The sequence below is a fragment of the Canis lupus genome, chromosome 15, assembly GCF_011100685.1.
Source record: "Canis lupus familiaris isolate Mischka breed German Shepherd chromosome 15, alternate assembly UU_Cfam_GSD_1.0, whole genome shotgun sequence".
NCBI classification, from domain to species: Eukaryota; Metazoa; Chordata; class Mammalia; order Carnivora; family Canidae; genus Canis; species Canis lupus.
In genome coordinates this window covers 37,601,613-37,619,392 of record NC_049236.1, presented here as the reverse complement: position 1 = coordinate 37,619,392, position 17,780 = coordinate 37,601,613, and the positions used below count along the sequence as shown (strand labels likewise).

Here is a 17,780-nt window from a genome sequence, read left to right as displayed (position 1 = left end):
ACTAATAATAGTAACTTTATACCAACGCATTCACAGAGGCTGAAAATCATCTTCAAAAAAAAATAATAATAATAAGGTCTAATACAACAATACTACCAACCTCAGCACAGATGATGAAAAACATACATGAAAGCAGGGGAGTCTGAATAAGGAATCCATAATGCGTGAGACTTCTCTTTGAAGTTTATTGTTGAAGGGTTGTAAGCACTTTCTAAGCAAAGATGAATTGGTAGTTTATTTCAGAATCTAGAACACACAGAATTTATCATTTCGTATGGACATTTAATGTCCTAGTCTATTTACAGTGTGTATTCATGTCATCTAAACCATGTCTTTTGTTTTCATGAGGTCTCGAGTTAAAGTCCCTCCTGATGGTATTTTATATTGATTCCTCTAGAATAGACCCCCAAAGGCTATTTCAGTTAGACTTCAGGGATCCAGAATGGCTGCGGATAAGCAGGTAAGCAGTGTCTTTCAGAACGTCGATTTAACGGGCTTAATCTTGTCAGTGTGCTACATACACATCAAGGCATTGAGTGATTTAAACTTTTTATGACTCTGCTGTTGTTTAGTATAACAAGAACATGTAATCATAAAGTTTTTCATCCCATTTTCTTCTGATATTTAAATAAGCTAGCCTCTTTATCTGCTTCTGGGAGGCATAGGAATTATCTCACACCGTTTAGAGAAGAGTAAACAGGAAGATAGAAGTAAAATGACTTGCTTAGAGGCACAGTGGATTCTCCGGAAAATGAAAAACTGATATCAGAAGTCCTTCCCCTCGGGGCTAATTCTCTATTGCACTTCCTTCCTGAGCAAATATACCAGAATCAAATCATCTCTCATCCTTGTCTTAACAACATCTACTTATGTAAGCTCTGCAAATTCAAAATCCCTACAAAAAAAAAAAGGACAGAGCATTTATAGTTGTGACCCACACGATTTAAAGTTAGCTGGGAGGCTGGCAAAACACAGTGTCATGCTGAAGTTATTTTCAGAACAGCAGGCATCTCTTCTAGCAAAGCAGCTAAAAGGATGTCAAACTTGCCAACCTATTTTCTCCAACATAGTTCTTTTAAGATTGAGTGAATGGTAGAAAAATTTTATCTTCCCATATATTCAAATTAATTAACCAGGAGTTATGAGTCAGACTATAAAACAAAGATGCCAGCATGGAGTCTAGAGTTGGACTGTATGCATTTAAAACCTGGTGTGACCACTTATTGGCTGGGAAGCCTTAGTCAAGTTACTTAACCTCTTTGTGCCTCAGTTTCCTCATCAACAAAATGTTGGTTGTTATAGTACTTGCCTCATAGGGTTGTAATGAGGATTGAGGTAATTTATGCGGAGTGCTTAATGCTGTGGCTCATAGTAAGTGCTGATAAATATTACCTGCTGTTATCATATCTACCCAGAACCTAGTCCAAAGTCTGTTATGTTTCTGTCTTTTAAGAATGTGAGCTGTACCCTTGAACTCTAAGAAGTTTTTGTTCTAGTTGGGAGAAAAGACATACAAATAAGACTATATATACAAATAACCCAATAGTATGGAAAATATACATATAAGTGTATATATATTATACAATAGTAGACCAGATGAAGGAATGGTCATTGATGGCCAAGTAGAAATAGAAGGTTCCATGGGAGCAGCCAGGGTGTCGGGGTGGAGAATTGTCACTTAGCAGATATTTACAGAGCATGACAATGTTCTAGACACTGGATAAAAGTTGACTCCCATGACATCAAGATTAGTTGAAAACTTTCAATGAAGGAAATGGAAATCAAACTGTCATGATATATCAATTTCAAAGAGCAAAAGAAATAATCTGGTTAGGCCTCTTGAACCCATGTTTATGTCTGGATTTAAAGAAAATTTCATAAGATTCTTTCTGGGAGAGGAGAAGTTGGGAGAGGATGGTAAGATGTATATGAGGTCATTCCTTACTATTCTTTCATTCATTCATTCATTCATTCATTCATTCATTACTATTGTTTTACTTTTTAAAAACAGTTAAAAATTAATTAAAAAGTAAACAAAAGACACGGCTGAGTTTTAATTATTCCTATATGGCTAGTACCTAGTATAGTGATGAGTAAATGGTGGGCACTCAATATATTTTTGTTGAATGAGTGAATCAAATAGTCTTTAGATGAATTAGAGAAATATCATCGCAAAATCTCTCCACCCAAAACTTTAGAGAAACAATGATCTCAAAGAAAACAAAAACTGACTTGAATCAGGAAGAGGCATATGAGTTCACTAATGTAAGGACCTATATCTTATATTCTGGATGATACTATAGGAAGAGGCAGCCATCATCTTTTCTTCCCCAGAGAGGCCAGGAAGGGCAGCCTGTGGGAGGGGGAAATATGACTAGGAAGTGAAGAAAGGGTATGAAAGATACATCAGTCCAATATTTTTTTTAAACAGTAAGGAAGACTTTATTCAAGGCTATTGTAATAGGAGAAAAATATCGAATTCAGCTCCAAATACAGTAAGGGCAGCTGGAGTCAGAGTGAGGGGTTCAGTAGACAGACAGCTCCTGAGTATGTATATGTCAATAGTAAGATATTATTGCTAACCTGGCCTAACAAATTTCTTTGCTCAACAAAGGCCAAGGACTTAAACATCAAAGGTGGAACGAAGAATTTGATAAAATATTAAGGGTGGAGGAGTCTCATTAAAACTGACCTAGCACATTTCTTGCTAAACACAGGTCAAGGTTGAAGCTTGGTTAAAGAGGGAGTCCATCAGAAGCATCCCTAAGGAGTGTGTTTTGGAGTCTAGCTGTGCACCAATGTTTCCCACACTAAGAAGTTTTATGCCTTTATCTTTTGTGGTCCTTCCCAGGGAATCTTAAGATACAATGTTTCAGAAAAAGCTAAAACATGAAGCCATTGTATTAGGCAGCCTTGGGGATCCTCACCCCTCACATTCCTTTCTTTCCCAATGTCCTCGGGCACTATAGCTTTTTCTGTATTCTGTTTCCCTCCTCCTGTAATACAACCAGGATATTATGCAGAGGTTCTTATATTAATGAACTTTTGTGTCTATTCCTCATTTGAGTCAATTTTTGTTTTCCTTGAGACCATTGCTTTACTGATAGGTTGGATAAAGGGTTTTGCAGTGATATTTCTCCAGTTCACTTAAAGTTTATTTGACTGGTGTATTTGGTAATCCGACAAATATACATTGATTGAGTATCCACCATGCTAGTGACAAGGCATATGAGTCCTTTCCTGGCCAGTGCTGGTGGGACCCAGAGGTTGAACAGAGGTTGAATAGCTCTGAAAGTTGAACAGAGTGAATTGGATTATCTTTATGGCAACATGAACAGACAAAAGCCATACTGCAACGTGGGCAAGAAGAGAAAAGACAGTTGCAGAGACATTGTCTTCACACTCCAGAGCCAGCCAGTATAAAGCAAGGCTGAACCACCAGCAAATGGGTGCTTCTGTGTTCTTAATTAATTTGGCAAAGCTTTTGTTATTTTCATTAAAATGTGCCCCAATCAGTCCCTCCAGTGGCAACATAATGGAAAAAGTTATCTACATTTTTCCCTGCTATAGGAGAGTGTTACATCTACTTAAAAATAAACATAAGTGATGGCTTGAAGATAACCCACCTTTGGTATAGATTACTGTATTTGTGCCACCTGTGTGCATTCTTACTCTCATTTTTACCCCTAAATCCTAAGAATTTATCCAAGGAGAGAAATAATTGCTAGGAATGACTTAGTAGTACCCTCCTCAATCACAATACTCACAATCAATTTTCCTCAGTATGCTAGAGATTGCCTCATCCTATTTACATCTGAGCCTCAAGGGGTACAAGACTCTCCACAGTCCAGGAAAGATGATCCAAAATGAGATAAACTCAGATTTCTGCCCCATAGTCACCTGTAGCCCCAGGCTTTGACTTTCAAGTTTGCATTGAAAACATTATCCGGCAAGGCTTCCCTCACTTCACTTTTTCTGGGGAGGTGTTACTCCTCAGACCAAATTTAACATTTACCATATGCCCAGATCCTAAGAATTCTTGCATTTTATCTGTATGTGTAAATTTGCCGTTTTCTTTAAGGAATAGGAGATACTCCCTCCACTCCCACCAACTTTAAAGGTAGGATATACTCACAATAGCCCTGATTTTGAACTTTTATGGAGTGGCGAAAATAAGTTTGGTGTCTTAAAAAGGACTCCACAATGGTAGTTCAATGTAAAAATTATGTCTGATGATTATCAACTGTGTGATTTCACTGCACTAAAAGCCCTCTGAATTGGGTCCATTTCTGAATAAAGATTGCAACTACTCTCCCAAACACCTCCGCTCTGCTGGAGATCTGGTCCTTAAGTACACTTTCTAGTCTTTTTAGATTCCTATCACATTTGCTTCTTAAATTCTTTTTCTTTCAAGAAAGCCCAAGTGATAAAGGGTAGGTAGCAAATATAATCACCGGTTTCAGCCATGAAAAGGCAAGTAGGGGAACAGGTTTCCACCAGGACAGCCTCAGTACCCTTTCTCTGTGAAGGCCCTTTCCTACTGGGATGCTAATGATAAAGTAGCACCAGCTATGTAAGGGAAAAAAATGGAAGCAAATGAAAAATTGAAAAGACATTTGGTAGCATTACAATTTCTGAGTAATAGGGCATTTTCTGTTAGCAAAACTGCCCTATTTCAAAATGTTATTCCATCAAGTTTTGTGGCTTTATTAACATGTGGATAAGCAGAGTATAACTGGGGCCAAAAAGAGGAGGCCCTAAAACAAGAAACCAGATATTCCCAACAGAATGAGCTTGCTGATGGAGGAAGCAGTTTCTCAGACAGAAAGAGGAAGTACCAGAATATTATGATGGCTAAGTTAGCTGTACAGCAATTGTGTTTATAAGAATACAACCTGGAAAAAAATAAATAAATAAAAAGAAAGAATACAACCTGGGGTTGTCACAGTCCAGGTACATCTGGAATGGTTAGATCCAGGTCCCTGTATAGACTCTGAAAGATGGAGTTGGTTATAATAGATAATAAAAGAATTGGCATATTGATCAGTTTCTAGTAAGGAGAATACTTATGTTAGTTGACTAAAGATAATGTTGTACATAGGTTTTTTTTTTTTTTTAAGATTTATTTTTGTTGGGGGGAGGGGCAGAGGGAGAGGATCTTCAAGCATACTCCCTAATGATCATGGAGCCAGCGGGGGGCTCAATCCCCGGACCCCGAGATCAGGACCTGAGCCAAAACCAAGAGCTGGATGCTTAACCAGCTAAGCCCAGGAGGCCCAATGTTGCACGTTGTTAAAATTGTAATGCATACTGGTGAGTATGGAATCACCAAGGATGTTAAAGCCAGGTATCAGTTCTGCTTGGACTAAAATCAAGAAATGAATTCAAGAAGTGACCAAAGTCAGAAGTACAAAGCTAGCTACAGATAAGGAAGTAGTCAGATCTCTGGAGTCCTGGTGGCCACTTGTCTCTGAGAACAGTCCTGAAGAGTTGCAACCTTTTAGTGAATCAGAACAAGGTTTAATAGTTATTGACAAAGCCAGGCAAGGGCTTGGTATCAGGAAAGAATGTCAGGTAATACCAGCCAGCCAATCACTAGGCACAAGTTCAAGGAGCAGGATGCCATAGCTCTCAGGAACTGAGGCTCCAGAGACAATACAAAGATGAAAGTACAATGATAGAACTATCAGTCCTTGGAGTGGAACTCAAAATCCAAACTAAAGGTGTATTGAGAAAGACAATGCAAGGCCCAGAAAGAGGTACTAGAATCACTCAAACGCCTCCTACCCCAGATCTGAATAGCAAGGAGGTCCCCATCTGTAAGAAGAGAAGAGCAGATTAAAAAAAAAAAAAGTGCTTGCCATCCTAGGCAATCCCCAGATGCTGCTTTGCCAAAGAGCAGGATGCTAAACATTTTGAGAAAGACTTTCTGGACTTGACAAGGGAAAATGAAAGCCAGTCTCGTCATTTGACTTTTAAATGATCTCCTGGAGGAAGGTTATCTTGGAAATATTCAGCATAAGGGGATCTTTTTAAGTCAAAATTAAAGCAAGAATTTTCCATTGACAATAACCTTAGAAATTACCATATGAGCTAGAATTTTTCATGTCCAAAATGAGTGTATGCCAAAAAAATGCCCAAATCATCATGCAATACTACAAAGGATATGAGAAAACCTGGCTCTCAAGTAATTTTTGGAAGTGAGTGCAAATAAATGCTGAGTGTAAGAACTTCCTGCTGGGTGATTTATGTCAAAGGACATCTAAAAAGTAAAACTTGAGAACTCAGGTTGAAGAAACAACTAAAGACTAAAAGAGTAGTTTCCTGCTGGTCATGTGACAATGACTACAAATGATTCCCATGCCACAATCCCGTATTTTGTTGCCCATGCAAGGAATAACACTTAGAAGAAGAGAGATTTTTGCACTGAGAGGAAACTTTGAGCTGAACAAATCTCCTTTATTTTCAGAAGAAGGAAATTAAATGTCATTCCCCAAACTGAGCAGTTAATCAGTTTCAGTGCCACCACTGGATTTGGGACCTTGTAATTTCTAAAATTTCTATTAATCCCAATTAGAGCCCTGAAATCTGAACCATATCATAAAGTCTCTTGTTTCTAAAAGAGTACTCCCATCTTTCTTCCCTTCCAATTAGACTCATTCAGAGTTGCTCAACAGATGGCTTTAGAAAGTGTTAACTCATCCTTTATACATTGGGAAGGAGGTGGGCACCGTAGCTGGTCCCCTCCCAACCTTTCCCTGGGCTTAGAAGTTGCAGGCCCTGTTTTCCACTATCTGTGCTGGGCATCCAAAGATCTTTTGAGGCCCATGAGAGTTCAGGTTCTCAACTTGCTTCCAGGAAATTTAGCATCAGGAGGCTCTGGATTATCAGTTATCTATTGAATGAACGCAAATCTTGCTTTCGAAGAGTCATTTCCGTGGTTTAAACGAAAAACAATTCAGGAGGGAAAGAAGTACTATTTTCCTTACTATAAAAAAATATTCTCTAGCATTCACTTCGTGTTCAAACAACTCCAATCCTTTGGGGACCCTGCTGACCCCAATTTTTTTGATTCAGCTTAGACTGTGCTACGATTTAGCATAATTAAAGACGAAAAGTAACTTAACTGTCCAAGATTACAATGTCGAGTTTGTGATAAGTGTTTCTCACTGCAGAAGGCTGTCTGGTTGTGATTGAAACACCTCCTCCCACTCTTCACATCCCACTCTTATCAGGCGCTGCAGTCAGCATCTTTGACCTATATTTGATTCCCTTTTGCAATATGCGCATTTGATCATGAAAGTGCCTGGGAAAGGTTCCTTCTAAACCACAAAACAAGGTAAGCTGTTCCTTATTTGTTTGAATATACAGGAAGCTGGTGACAACCAATTTTCTTCTTCTACATCTAAGTAATCGAAAGGTCAGGTGTTAGGAGGGATTAGGGAAAGTTTATGAGGCAAACAGCCCTCCCCACCACAAGCTTTATCAGAAACAAGCCCAGCTTTCTTTCATAAGCCTCCGGTGGGTGTCTTATGCTCAGAACCACCAAGGCTGGCGGTGTGGGGTGCACAGTTTATCATCCAGCAGCATCTTTGAAATGCCAAACTTTATTTATTGATCTTCCAATTCTCTGTTATCTTCAACAAGCCACGGGAAAAGTAATACATTTTGTATGGATTAATCCTTGTAATTCTACACAACGTACACCCAGAGATAACTCAAGCTCGCTTTGTCTTCTCATTATCTAAACAGACATGTCTTTTTTTAAGTCATCAACAGAGGTCATCTCCCAAATGCCCTTGTGGAATATTCATTAATCAAATAACTAAATTGAAATGGACCTTCAAAGCATTATTCATTTCCCCATCATTCTCCCAACATCAGTTTAAATGCTTTGTGGGTATAATGATTAGGCTGATATTTAATTAATTGTGAAATTGTGAATTAAGGCTAAGTTAAAAGATAAATCATTCTTCAGTGCATGCGATAGAAAGAGAGAGAGAGCCAGAAAGGGCAAGTGAGCTTGATTGGTGGATCTGGTTGGGGATTCTTAGCAAATGTCCCTTTATTCACAGCACCATGACAACATCAGATTTTAAGGTTAACCTTTGTGAAGCGGAGCTTATTTGTCCATTCCTTCTTGATGGACTTCAGATTCATCACCACAGCAATGACAAGATGCTACAGGCCATAGCACAAATCAAGATATAACCTGCTACTTTTAACCAGCTTTGTTGTAGAAAAGGAAAAGAAAACAAATCACTGAAGACTCCAGTATGGAAATCATAGCCGTGATTTTGTTTACTGTGTGTGATGACCAGAGTGCTATTGTTTTTAACCCTAGGTTTGATTCCAAACTAAGGCTTTCCCTGATCATCCCTGCTTCCATGCCCCTACTGTGCACTAACACTCATTGTCAGGAGCATCACCGTGTCAACCCATCATTATTCTTTACGTTTTTAAATCTTCCTATTTCTTCCTCTTTGATTGTTTACTCCTTGGACTTCAGGGTCCAAGTCTTATTCATCTTTATATGCTCAACATGACATCTAAAGCCAGGTTCTCCAACTCAGCAGAGCTGAGTTTGGTTTGCTCTTCCTTCTTCCTAGAGTGTTCTTTCTCTGTCCCCTAGCTCACTCCTTGGCTTCATTCATGTGGCTACTCAGATGTCATTTCTTTTTTTTTTTTTTTTTTTTTTAATTTTTTTCAGATGTCATTTCCTTGGTGAGACTTACTTTGATCACTGTCTCAGTCCGTTTGGGATGCGAAAACAAAGTACCAAACCTTTACCCAGATTTATTTTTTTTCTTCAGAGCACTTACTATTATTTAATATTATAGTTGTATTTGTTTGTTTATTGCCCATTTTTCCCCTCCTGGATATAATCTCCATGAGGAAGGAAACTTCCCTTTTCTTTTCACCACTGTATTCCCTATGCTGGTACATAGTAGATGTTAAACAAATATTTGATTTAATTAAATAATAAATGATTGGGGAAAGAAGCTTTCTTTTTCGCTGTCATTGCTAAACTCTCAAAAACTACTACAAGAAGAAAATCTGGTTGAGAAGTCAACACACACACACACACACACACACACACACACACACACACAGGAGATCCCAGAGATAAAGAAACAGATTCTTGATTTGAGTAGTTGAATCCAATGTGCTTGAAGTAAACAAACCCATGCACATTTCCATTTTATGAGCTAATACATTTCCTTGCTTATATAAAATGGTTTATGTTAAGTTTCCTTCATTTAGAACCACACAAAAACTCAACAAATTCACAGTCACTTGCAGGTCATCCATACATTAATTTTATTATCATCCATCTGCTTAGAGTACCAGCTGGTTTCATCTTTCGTGATCTGTCAGTGAAACTACATTTGCTTACCCCTGTGGACATTAGCTTCTCCTCAGGCCCCTTCTTTACCCCTGTCAGTGTGTCTAGTTTCCAAAGCTCAGCCCTCTCACCCCAGTTCATCTCACAGAGTATTGGATAACCATCTCTATTTATGACATTTCTGACTAATGTAATCTGACTTGAAACACCTGCTCTGTCCCCCATCCAATCTCTAGAAACCAGTCCCACCTAGTTTTGCCCACTCGGGTGCTGTCAAGCCCTGATTCTGACAGAGCAATCTCTCAGATGCAGAGCACAATAGCACATTACTTATATACAAAAGTTGTCCCAGCAGCTACCTGATTGGAATGTTAGCTCCACTATTTAATAACCATCTAACCTCATGCAAGACACTTAATCTCTCTGTGCCTCAATTTCCTCATCTGCAAATCCAGAACAATAACACTGTCTAACTTACAGGGTTGTAAATGAGATAATTTATGCAAAGCACTTAGAATAGTACCTGGCACATAGCAAGTATGCAATAAATATGGCTATTATTGCTTTCAATAATAGCTAGAACCAGCCCTTCAATGAGATGCCAGAAGGATGAAGATTTTATACTCCCTCATATGTTTCATTAAGCTCAATTGAAAGCAATACTGTCTTTTTTTTTTTTTTAGCCAATCTTACTTCCTGACTAGATAATGAGCTCCTGTAGGGTAAGGATTGCATTTTTTCTTTCTGTAGCTCCAGCCCAGTGATGATCATTAAAAGCAGACTTGGATTGGTTATTAATATCCCATAATCAGTAATGGTTCTTAATATCAGTAAGTATAAATTTTATTAATGAAAAATCAGGGTGATTAGTGACTAGTCTCTTTTCCTTTCTTCCTCAGTGAGCTTTCTTCTGGGTTTAGGTTCCAGGGGACACACTCTTCCTGGACAGACATATGCTGTACCTTATATCCTTGTCTGCTTTCCTTCCCTGGGGAATTGACTGCCCCTGGGAAGCACTTATCAATATTGTGGCCCAGAGCAAACCCTAATCAGCCAGTTGAACTGCTTCACCTCTTCTGAAGTAGAAGCTTGAAACCTACTCAACACGTCTGAGGCCAACAGGATACCCAGAAGCCCTCAGGGTACCAGCAACTTCCTTAACACTAGGCTAAAATGAATTTCCTAAAAGCCTCTTTCATTTAAATCCATTTTAATTACCTCTCTATCTCACTGTCCTAAGAATATCTTGCATAAAATGGTCGCTAATAAAATTTTGATTTTTAGTGGATTGATGAATGAATGGATCAGCCAATCAATGAATAAACCAATGAATGAAGAAGAAACAGACAAGAGATATTTACTGTCTTCTCTATCCTAGGGCCTGGAGGGGGAGGCATTTATCTTCTAGATCTTCTAGAGCATTTCTTTTCTTTGCTGGCATTTCAGCATTATTTACCTCTTTCATTCTTCAAGAACTGATCAAAACCCAAAGAAGCTGGGGGAGGTAGAGAAAGTGGATCCAATAGTACTACCTAACAAAAATTCACTACTCTATAGAGTGGCATATATACTACTCTTGGCTATCTCTTTGCTTTTCACAGAGACAAAGAAAACTCATCCTTCAAATCCCAGGAAGGAATTGACTGGCTCCTTAAATAAGCCTTCACAATGCCACACCCTCCCCCTCCCTACTTCCAAACAGCTATTCTAACAGGAGTGGCTTGAATGGAAGGGCCGTGAGTGCTTGCAGTATAACGGATGATGTGTAATTCAAACGTTGCCAGCCATGAGGTTTTGCTGAAGCATGAAGATTGCTAACTTGGAGAGATGGCTGTTGTGGATAAACAAATCAAAGTAAAATTCACAGGTCAATTACTCTGAAGAATGCCCTACTAATTTTCCTTTTTGAAAAAGTACCTGTAAAGGTTTTCAAATGAATCAGAGGCTTTCAACCAGCTCAGCTGCTTTGACTAACAAGTGTTTCTGAACCCTTGGGATAATGATGGAGAGGTCTCCAGGCTACAGGAGTTTAGGAGGTACCACTCCAGAGTGGCACATCCCTTAGCAACCAGTAATGCAACTAACAAGCTACATCTTGTTTTGAGCAAAGCAGAGCTTTCTTAAAATGTGCCAAACAGTGAAAATCAAGTCAAAGTCAAGGCCACCTTTCTTTTTAAAAAAATGAATATTCCAAGAAGTCTCTTGTAATTTTTCACTGTGGTTGTTCAATTCCAAGGCTGCCCAACAAGATGAAGCAGTTGGTTGAGACCAGGAATCCAAGACCTTTGGATCTCATGAATCAGTAAAAATCTCCTGCCTGCCCCAAAATATGAAAACTACCATAGGGTTTCCAACATTTTTATTTGCCAAATATAGGCCATAAATTAAATGACATAAACTAATAATTACTTTCCACTGTGATCATGGGTTAATAAAATAAAAAATAGCAAACAAATATCAAAAAAGGTAAAGAGGATACAATTTCAGAAAGAAAACACAGACCTTTAAATGGAAATGCAGCTTTAAAAAAAGTTCCATGTTATTCTTACTTTTCTAATATCACAGAAGATGGATGCAAACATTACCTCAACATTGGTCTTCAGAGTAGCCTCTGAAAACCAATAGTCTAACTTGTAGCTGTATGGCTAAAATGCTTAAGTAAACGAAGGCAGAGATAGATGTGGGAATTATCATGAAATGTGTTTTAAAGATCCATCCATGTCTCCTAGTGCTGGCCTCCCTGTCTGGCTTATCCTGCTCTCTTGGTACCTCCCTTCCCCCCATATTCAGGTCAGGTGGCCTCTGCCCTCCAACAGAACACCCTTCACTGACTGTTAGGGATAGGAACCTTCAGAAAGTCCCTCCCTATGCTTTTTATTCCTCATCTATAGAAGAGAATGCAGCCAATAGACTAGCCTTTAGAATCTATTCAGTTCTAATTCCAAAGACCTTTCCATTATCATCCCCCCAGAAAGCTCTTTCCTGCTTGTTCCAGGATCCTATCAGTGATATTTCTCTAGCACATCTTCTCCTGTTATTCTAATACCCGAATGTTTTTCCCCCTTGGGAAGTCAACTCATGTGGTTCTGGTGGGGCTGAACTCCATAGCCCACCCCCATCCATCCCAGATCTGGTACATGACCCAAGCTGGGCCAGCTGGAGGGGGATCTTTGTGCTGTAGTGGGAAAGATGGTTTTGCTGGTTATAGCAAGTTGAATAGCGTCCTCTTAAATTTCTTGTCTACCTGGAACTTTGAAGTAGGATCTTGTTTGGAACAAATTCTTTGTAGATGTAATTAAGGATCTCAAGAAAGATCAGTCTATATTGAGTGTGGCTCCTAAATTCAGTGCCTGGTGTCCTTACAATAGAAAAGAGAGGAAGATTTTAGGTAAGGAGACACAGGAGAAATGCAGAGAAGGCAATGTGAAGGTGGAGGCAGAGATTGGTGGGATGCCTCTGAAGTCAAAGGAATCCCAAGGATTTCCAGCAAACACCAGAAGCTAGGAGGGAGCCATAGAATAGATTTTTCCTCAGAGCCTCCAGAAGGAATCAACTCTGCTGACACCTCAATTTTGGACTCTGGCCCACCTGAACCTCAAGAGAACAAATTTCTATTATTTTAAGTTATTCAGTCTTCGTAGTGATTTGGTAAGGCAGCCCAATGGAACTAATATACTGAGTTCACTGAGAGCCATCTTAAGCGCCAGAGAGAATCTTCCCTAAGAATGGAGGGAGGGAGAATGAGCTTTGATAATAATATTGGGTCCCTCGTTCCAGCTAGGTATGGAGTCAGGGGCACCTCTGGACTTCCCAGTGTGTGAGCCAATAAATAAATGCTCTCTCTTTGTTTAAACTCATTGGAGTTAAGTTTCTGTCATGGATAGCTGAAATGCCTCTGATGAAAACACTGCTCAGCACTGAGATCATCGTATCCAACTTCCGAGGTCCAGCCATGGTAGTGTTTTCTCCACAAAGTCTTCCCTGGGGTCCTCAGTCTGAAAGACTGGTTTCTTCTCTGGGTTCCTACAGCTCTATTCTCCTCCCATACATGATGCTATTAAACTCGTTTTGCCTCCCGCCCCCCCCCTCCCCCGGAACTTTAGCCTTCTGAAAGCAAGATCCTCATCCTTATCTTTTTTTATGGCATAAGTTCCATTCCATTTATAAAGTGGGTGCTTGGTGCATATTTGATGAACAGATACATGGAAAGAGGATGGAACTAAGAGTGGGATTTTAGTATTTTTTTAAAGATTTTATTTATTTATTCATAGAGACATAGAGAGAGAGGCAGAGAGAGAAGCAGGCCCCATGCAGGGAACCCGATGTGGGACTCAATCCCAGGTCTCCAGGATCACACCCCGGGCTGCAGGCGGTGCTAAACCACTGTGCCACCAGGGCTGCCCAGAGTGGGATTTTAGTATTGATGGCAGAAGGAGAAAAGAACCATTTTGTCACAAGGGCTCTCCGAAGGCTCCTGATCATACCAAATGCACAAATCCCCAGTCCGCTCCCTCATAGATTGCCCTTTTAAGGAAACCAGCCAAAGACCAGGACCGCTGTGAACAAGTGTTGGGCTGGGTCCTTTGGCAACACAATAACTGCTAGGCTTTTGTAAAGGGGCCACTGTTACTTCAAATCTGAAGGACCTATCATATCACTCTCTTCTGTTTGAAACCTTTCAGTGGCTTCCCACTGCTCTTAGGACAAAGTCCAAATTCTTTTTCATGGCTCACAAGGTCCTTGGAAATCTGGCTCCTCTTTATGTTTCTCATCTCACTTCCCCAAATGCCCACACCTTGATTCTACACTCTGTCTTCTTGCAATTCCTTGATCCTGTCAAAAGTTTCCTCTGCTCTTTTCTTGTCATTGTCTCCCTCTCTCCTCTGGGTCTTTATTCTTCTTTTAGAATAATCACTCTGCCCCCAGCTATTTCACCAAGCTTACATTAGACATCTGCTCAGTCATTATTACCTCCAGGGGTCTTCTCTCACCCCCTGGATCACCGCAGTAGCATGCTCCCAGAGCACTCTGCACTTCTTTAACATAACTTACTGCCCTGCATTGTGATTGCCCATTTGTTTGTCAATCTCCTCATTATATTGCTTGAACCATGTCTAGTTTGATCAACATTTCATTCCTAACACACAGCCTGAGTAGAGATGCTTAATATATAGTTGTCAAATGCTCCACTGGTTACATACATACATACGTACATACATAAATGGGAATTTAATGGTAACTTTGCAAGTCTAACTTGATTCTCGCCATGTCATCCTTTGTTCATCACTCTCAAGGAGTGACCAGGTCCTCCTACCTGGACCAGAGAGGAAGGGAGGGAAATAAAGTCTGTAATATCAGAGAAACAGAGATGGGTCACCGTAAATACAGAGCACCTGTTCCTTTAGCTGTCCATGAGAATAGTAATGGGAGATTACCATGATGTGTTTAGTATTTTAAAGGCTTGATGAAAGTTCTACAAATGCCTATGACAAGCTTGCACATGCTAACAAAACCAGATTGGGCCTGGGTTGTCAGAGGTAAAGTCTGCATATGGCAGACCATGATATGCTTTATTTCTGTTTCTCCTAATGAAACTCTTGGGGATTGCACTCCTACTTGCAGGCAGACATGGTCATGCAAGCAGAATAGCTTGTTTGGAACAAATTAGAAGGATTTAGTTATTACTACTGGACTTCCTAGTCTCATCTTCCCTTGTCTCAGCAAATGTAGCCCAAGATGCCATGAGGTTTTCACATGGACCTCATAGACGGGTTGTGAACAAGAAATAGACTTATTGGGATAGACTATTGAGATTATTTTAAACTTGTTACAATAGCATAACTTACCCGTTTTGACGGAAAGACTACTATTATTATTTTTATAATCTCCAAGATCACGCATCATGCTTGGCACAGAAGATATACACAGTAAGTGTCTGCCAAATGAACAAATGAATGAGTGAATGAATAGAAAACAATTACCTGAAACTAACTCACTGTAGACGTGGACAAATCAGAAAACAGACTTTGAAGATAAAAAAAAAATTACATGTGAAATAGATGCCTCCAGGGATTGCTTGCCACAGCCTTATTCTTATACTGAAGTAAATAATTTTGCCAATAAAATTCAGTTAAGAACACATACTTTATAAGAACCACTACTAATAAATCTAAGCTCTTTGATTATATCAGTCATGAATGACTTTCTCCAAAATATCAGGGATGTAGGATTCATTGATATTGGTCTTAGCTTCTCAGTGGGATTTTTAAGACTTCATAATGAATCCAAGAAGTGGTTTGCCACTTACTTGATCAAACAAAAGCCTCTGATAAGTAGTATTAAATCAGTTGGGGACCAATTTTCAGAATATCTTTGGTAGAACTTTGTGACTGTGTGACTATGGGCACCTGTTGGAAATAATAACATGGCATATGCTGTCGTGTGTGTCTTTGCTCCCAAGTTTACAGATGCCCACAGTTTGACGTCAATACCGCAGGCAGGGGCTTTTTTCTCTCGTATATGGATTTTAAATTAAATTAACTCTAATCTTTAAGTCGTCTCCCAGATTATAAAAGCTGAATGCCTCATTAATGATGAAAACAGTAGGAGTAAATGTATTGGAGCAGGTTGAGCAATTTAAGTGCTTTGAAATACAACTAGTCCAAAGCAAAAGTATTGCAAACTATCCAATTAAAGGTTGATTCCAGACATGCTGATGGAGAAAAGCTACTGGAGCAGAGTGATCATGGGGAAATAGTTGAGATCTTCTGAAGACAGCTCACTTCTTGCCCTCTATTCTTTGGGTCCTTCTGCTGTGTTCACATGAATCTTGTTTTCTATCTGAATCATGATGGGCCATCTTCTTCCACAACATCCTCCACTTCCAAAAGAGTCTATTAGTTATTTATCGCTGCATTAAAAAATGACCCCAACATTTAGCGGCTTGAATCAACAGTATTTATTTTCTCATAGCTTCTGTAGGTCAGGAGTGTGGCCACAGCTCAGCTGGATCTTCTGCTGCAAGGCACCTCACAAGCTTCAGGCAGGATGCCAACTAGGGCTTCAGTCATTCCAAGGCTTGGAAAATAAGAATTCTCTTGGTGAGGGATCCACTTAATTCAGTTAGGTAGTTGTGAGCAGATTCATTTCCTTGCAGGAATTTGACCTGAGGGGTGTCAGTTCCTTGAAGGCTGTTGACTAAAAGAAATATCAATGGATATTTGTTATTAAAGCAGCCCTCCATTAGGGAAAAAATTCTATGATATGCTTTAATGTTCAAATTAAAATAATTCTGCATTTTTACTTCATCCATCCCATTATGTAACAACAGTTAATACATACACAGGACTTACTACATTCCAGGCACTGCTTCACACACAGTCTGTGCTATTTGTTATGACAGCCCTTGTAAATTAATATACCTGTCATCAGGAATATTAATGTCCCAGGGTGATGTGTCATATAATACCGTGGTTTCCAGTGTCCCCTGGCACATCCCAGTTTCACTAGCTCAGGTGTGGTGGAAAGCACTTGGGATTTGGCAGCCAAAGCAAGAATGATCTTGAGCATGTAAAATTAGGCCAGCTCCATAACTTTCTGTAAAGTGAGACTAATAAGACCTACCCCACAGGGCTGCTGAGGGGATTAATGAGATAATGTGAAAGTGTCTGGCACAGTAGCTGACATATATTAAACCCTTAGTAAATGTCATTTATTGCTTAAATGGCAAGTCACATGTTAAAGCAATTACTAAAGACACATAACAGAAGCATGGCCGCTGTTCACTCTATCTCTATGTCCATGCTATTCTGGAAAGAGATGGGAAAGATTCTCAGTTTTTTCTTCAGTGCAGGCATTTTCTTTATTTGCCCATTGCAATTTTTGTCCATGCTGGCCCAGATCTTTACTACTATCCTCCATTGTAAATGCAAAAATATTAAAACTCCAGAATGGTCCAGTTTCCAGTGTTCTATGAACTCTTTAGACTGAAGATGATTCAGAAAATATCTAAGACTCAGTGTAACAAAGAACTCCATCAGAGTGAACTCCAGCTCAATTCAACCGATGCTTATCGAGTACGTAAAATACCAGGCAGTAAGCTATTTGTCCATAAACTGAAATCCAATGACTAATATAACGAACACAATCTCAGTTTATAGGGAAGCAAGAATAGTTACAAGAACAGAAAAGATACTAATTCCTGTGTGTTTTATATTGCAATTGTAGACACCCTTTCCAAATATAGAAATTAACAAAGGATATAGCTCATGAGATGGTGAGAAGTCTAGATGAGCAATCATTGAAATAAATGGAAACATTAAGCCTAAATATGAGAACCAGGAAGGACACTTCAAATGTTTTAAATTCTTAGAAATCTATCATATGGAAAGAGATCTCATCTCTGTTGCTCTTGGTAACAAAATTGTGACTTATA

General features: G+C 39.3%; 1 long non-coding RNA gene and 1 other non-coding gene across 4 annotated transcripts in view; one reads left to right on the top strand and one right to left on the bottom strand.

The window, feature by feature from the left end:
* The first annotated feature begins 7,203 nt into the window (after positions 1-7,203).
* Positions 7,204-17,780, top strand: part of LOC111090055 — an 80,945-nt gene continuing 70,368 nt past the window's right edge. For both annotated transcript variants that reach the window (XR_005370649.1, XR_005370650.1), the window contains exon 1: positions 7,204-7,339. This is a non-coding gene — a long non-coding RNA (uncharacterized LOC111090055). The remainder of the gene's footprint in view (positions 7,340-17,780) is intronic.
* Positions 11,689-17,780, bottom strand: part of LOC102156315 — a 232,546-nt gene continuing 226,454 nt past the window's right edge. For both annotated transcript variants that reach the window (XR_005370626.1, XR_005370628.1), the window contains one exon: positions 11,689-16,543. This is a non-coding gene — a transcript (collagen alpha-2(I) chain-like). The remainder of the gene's footprint in view (positions 16,544-17,780) is intronic.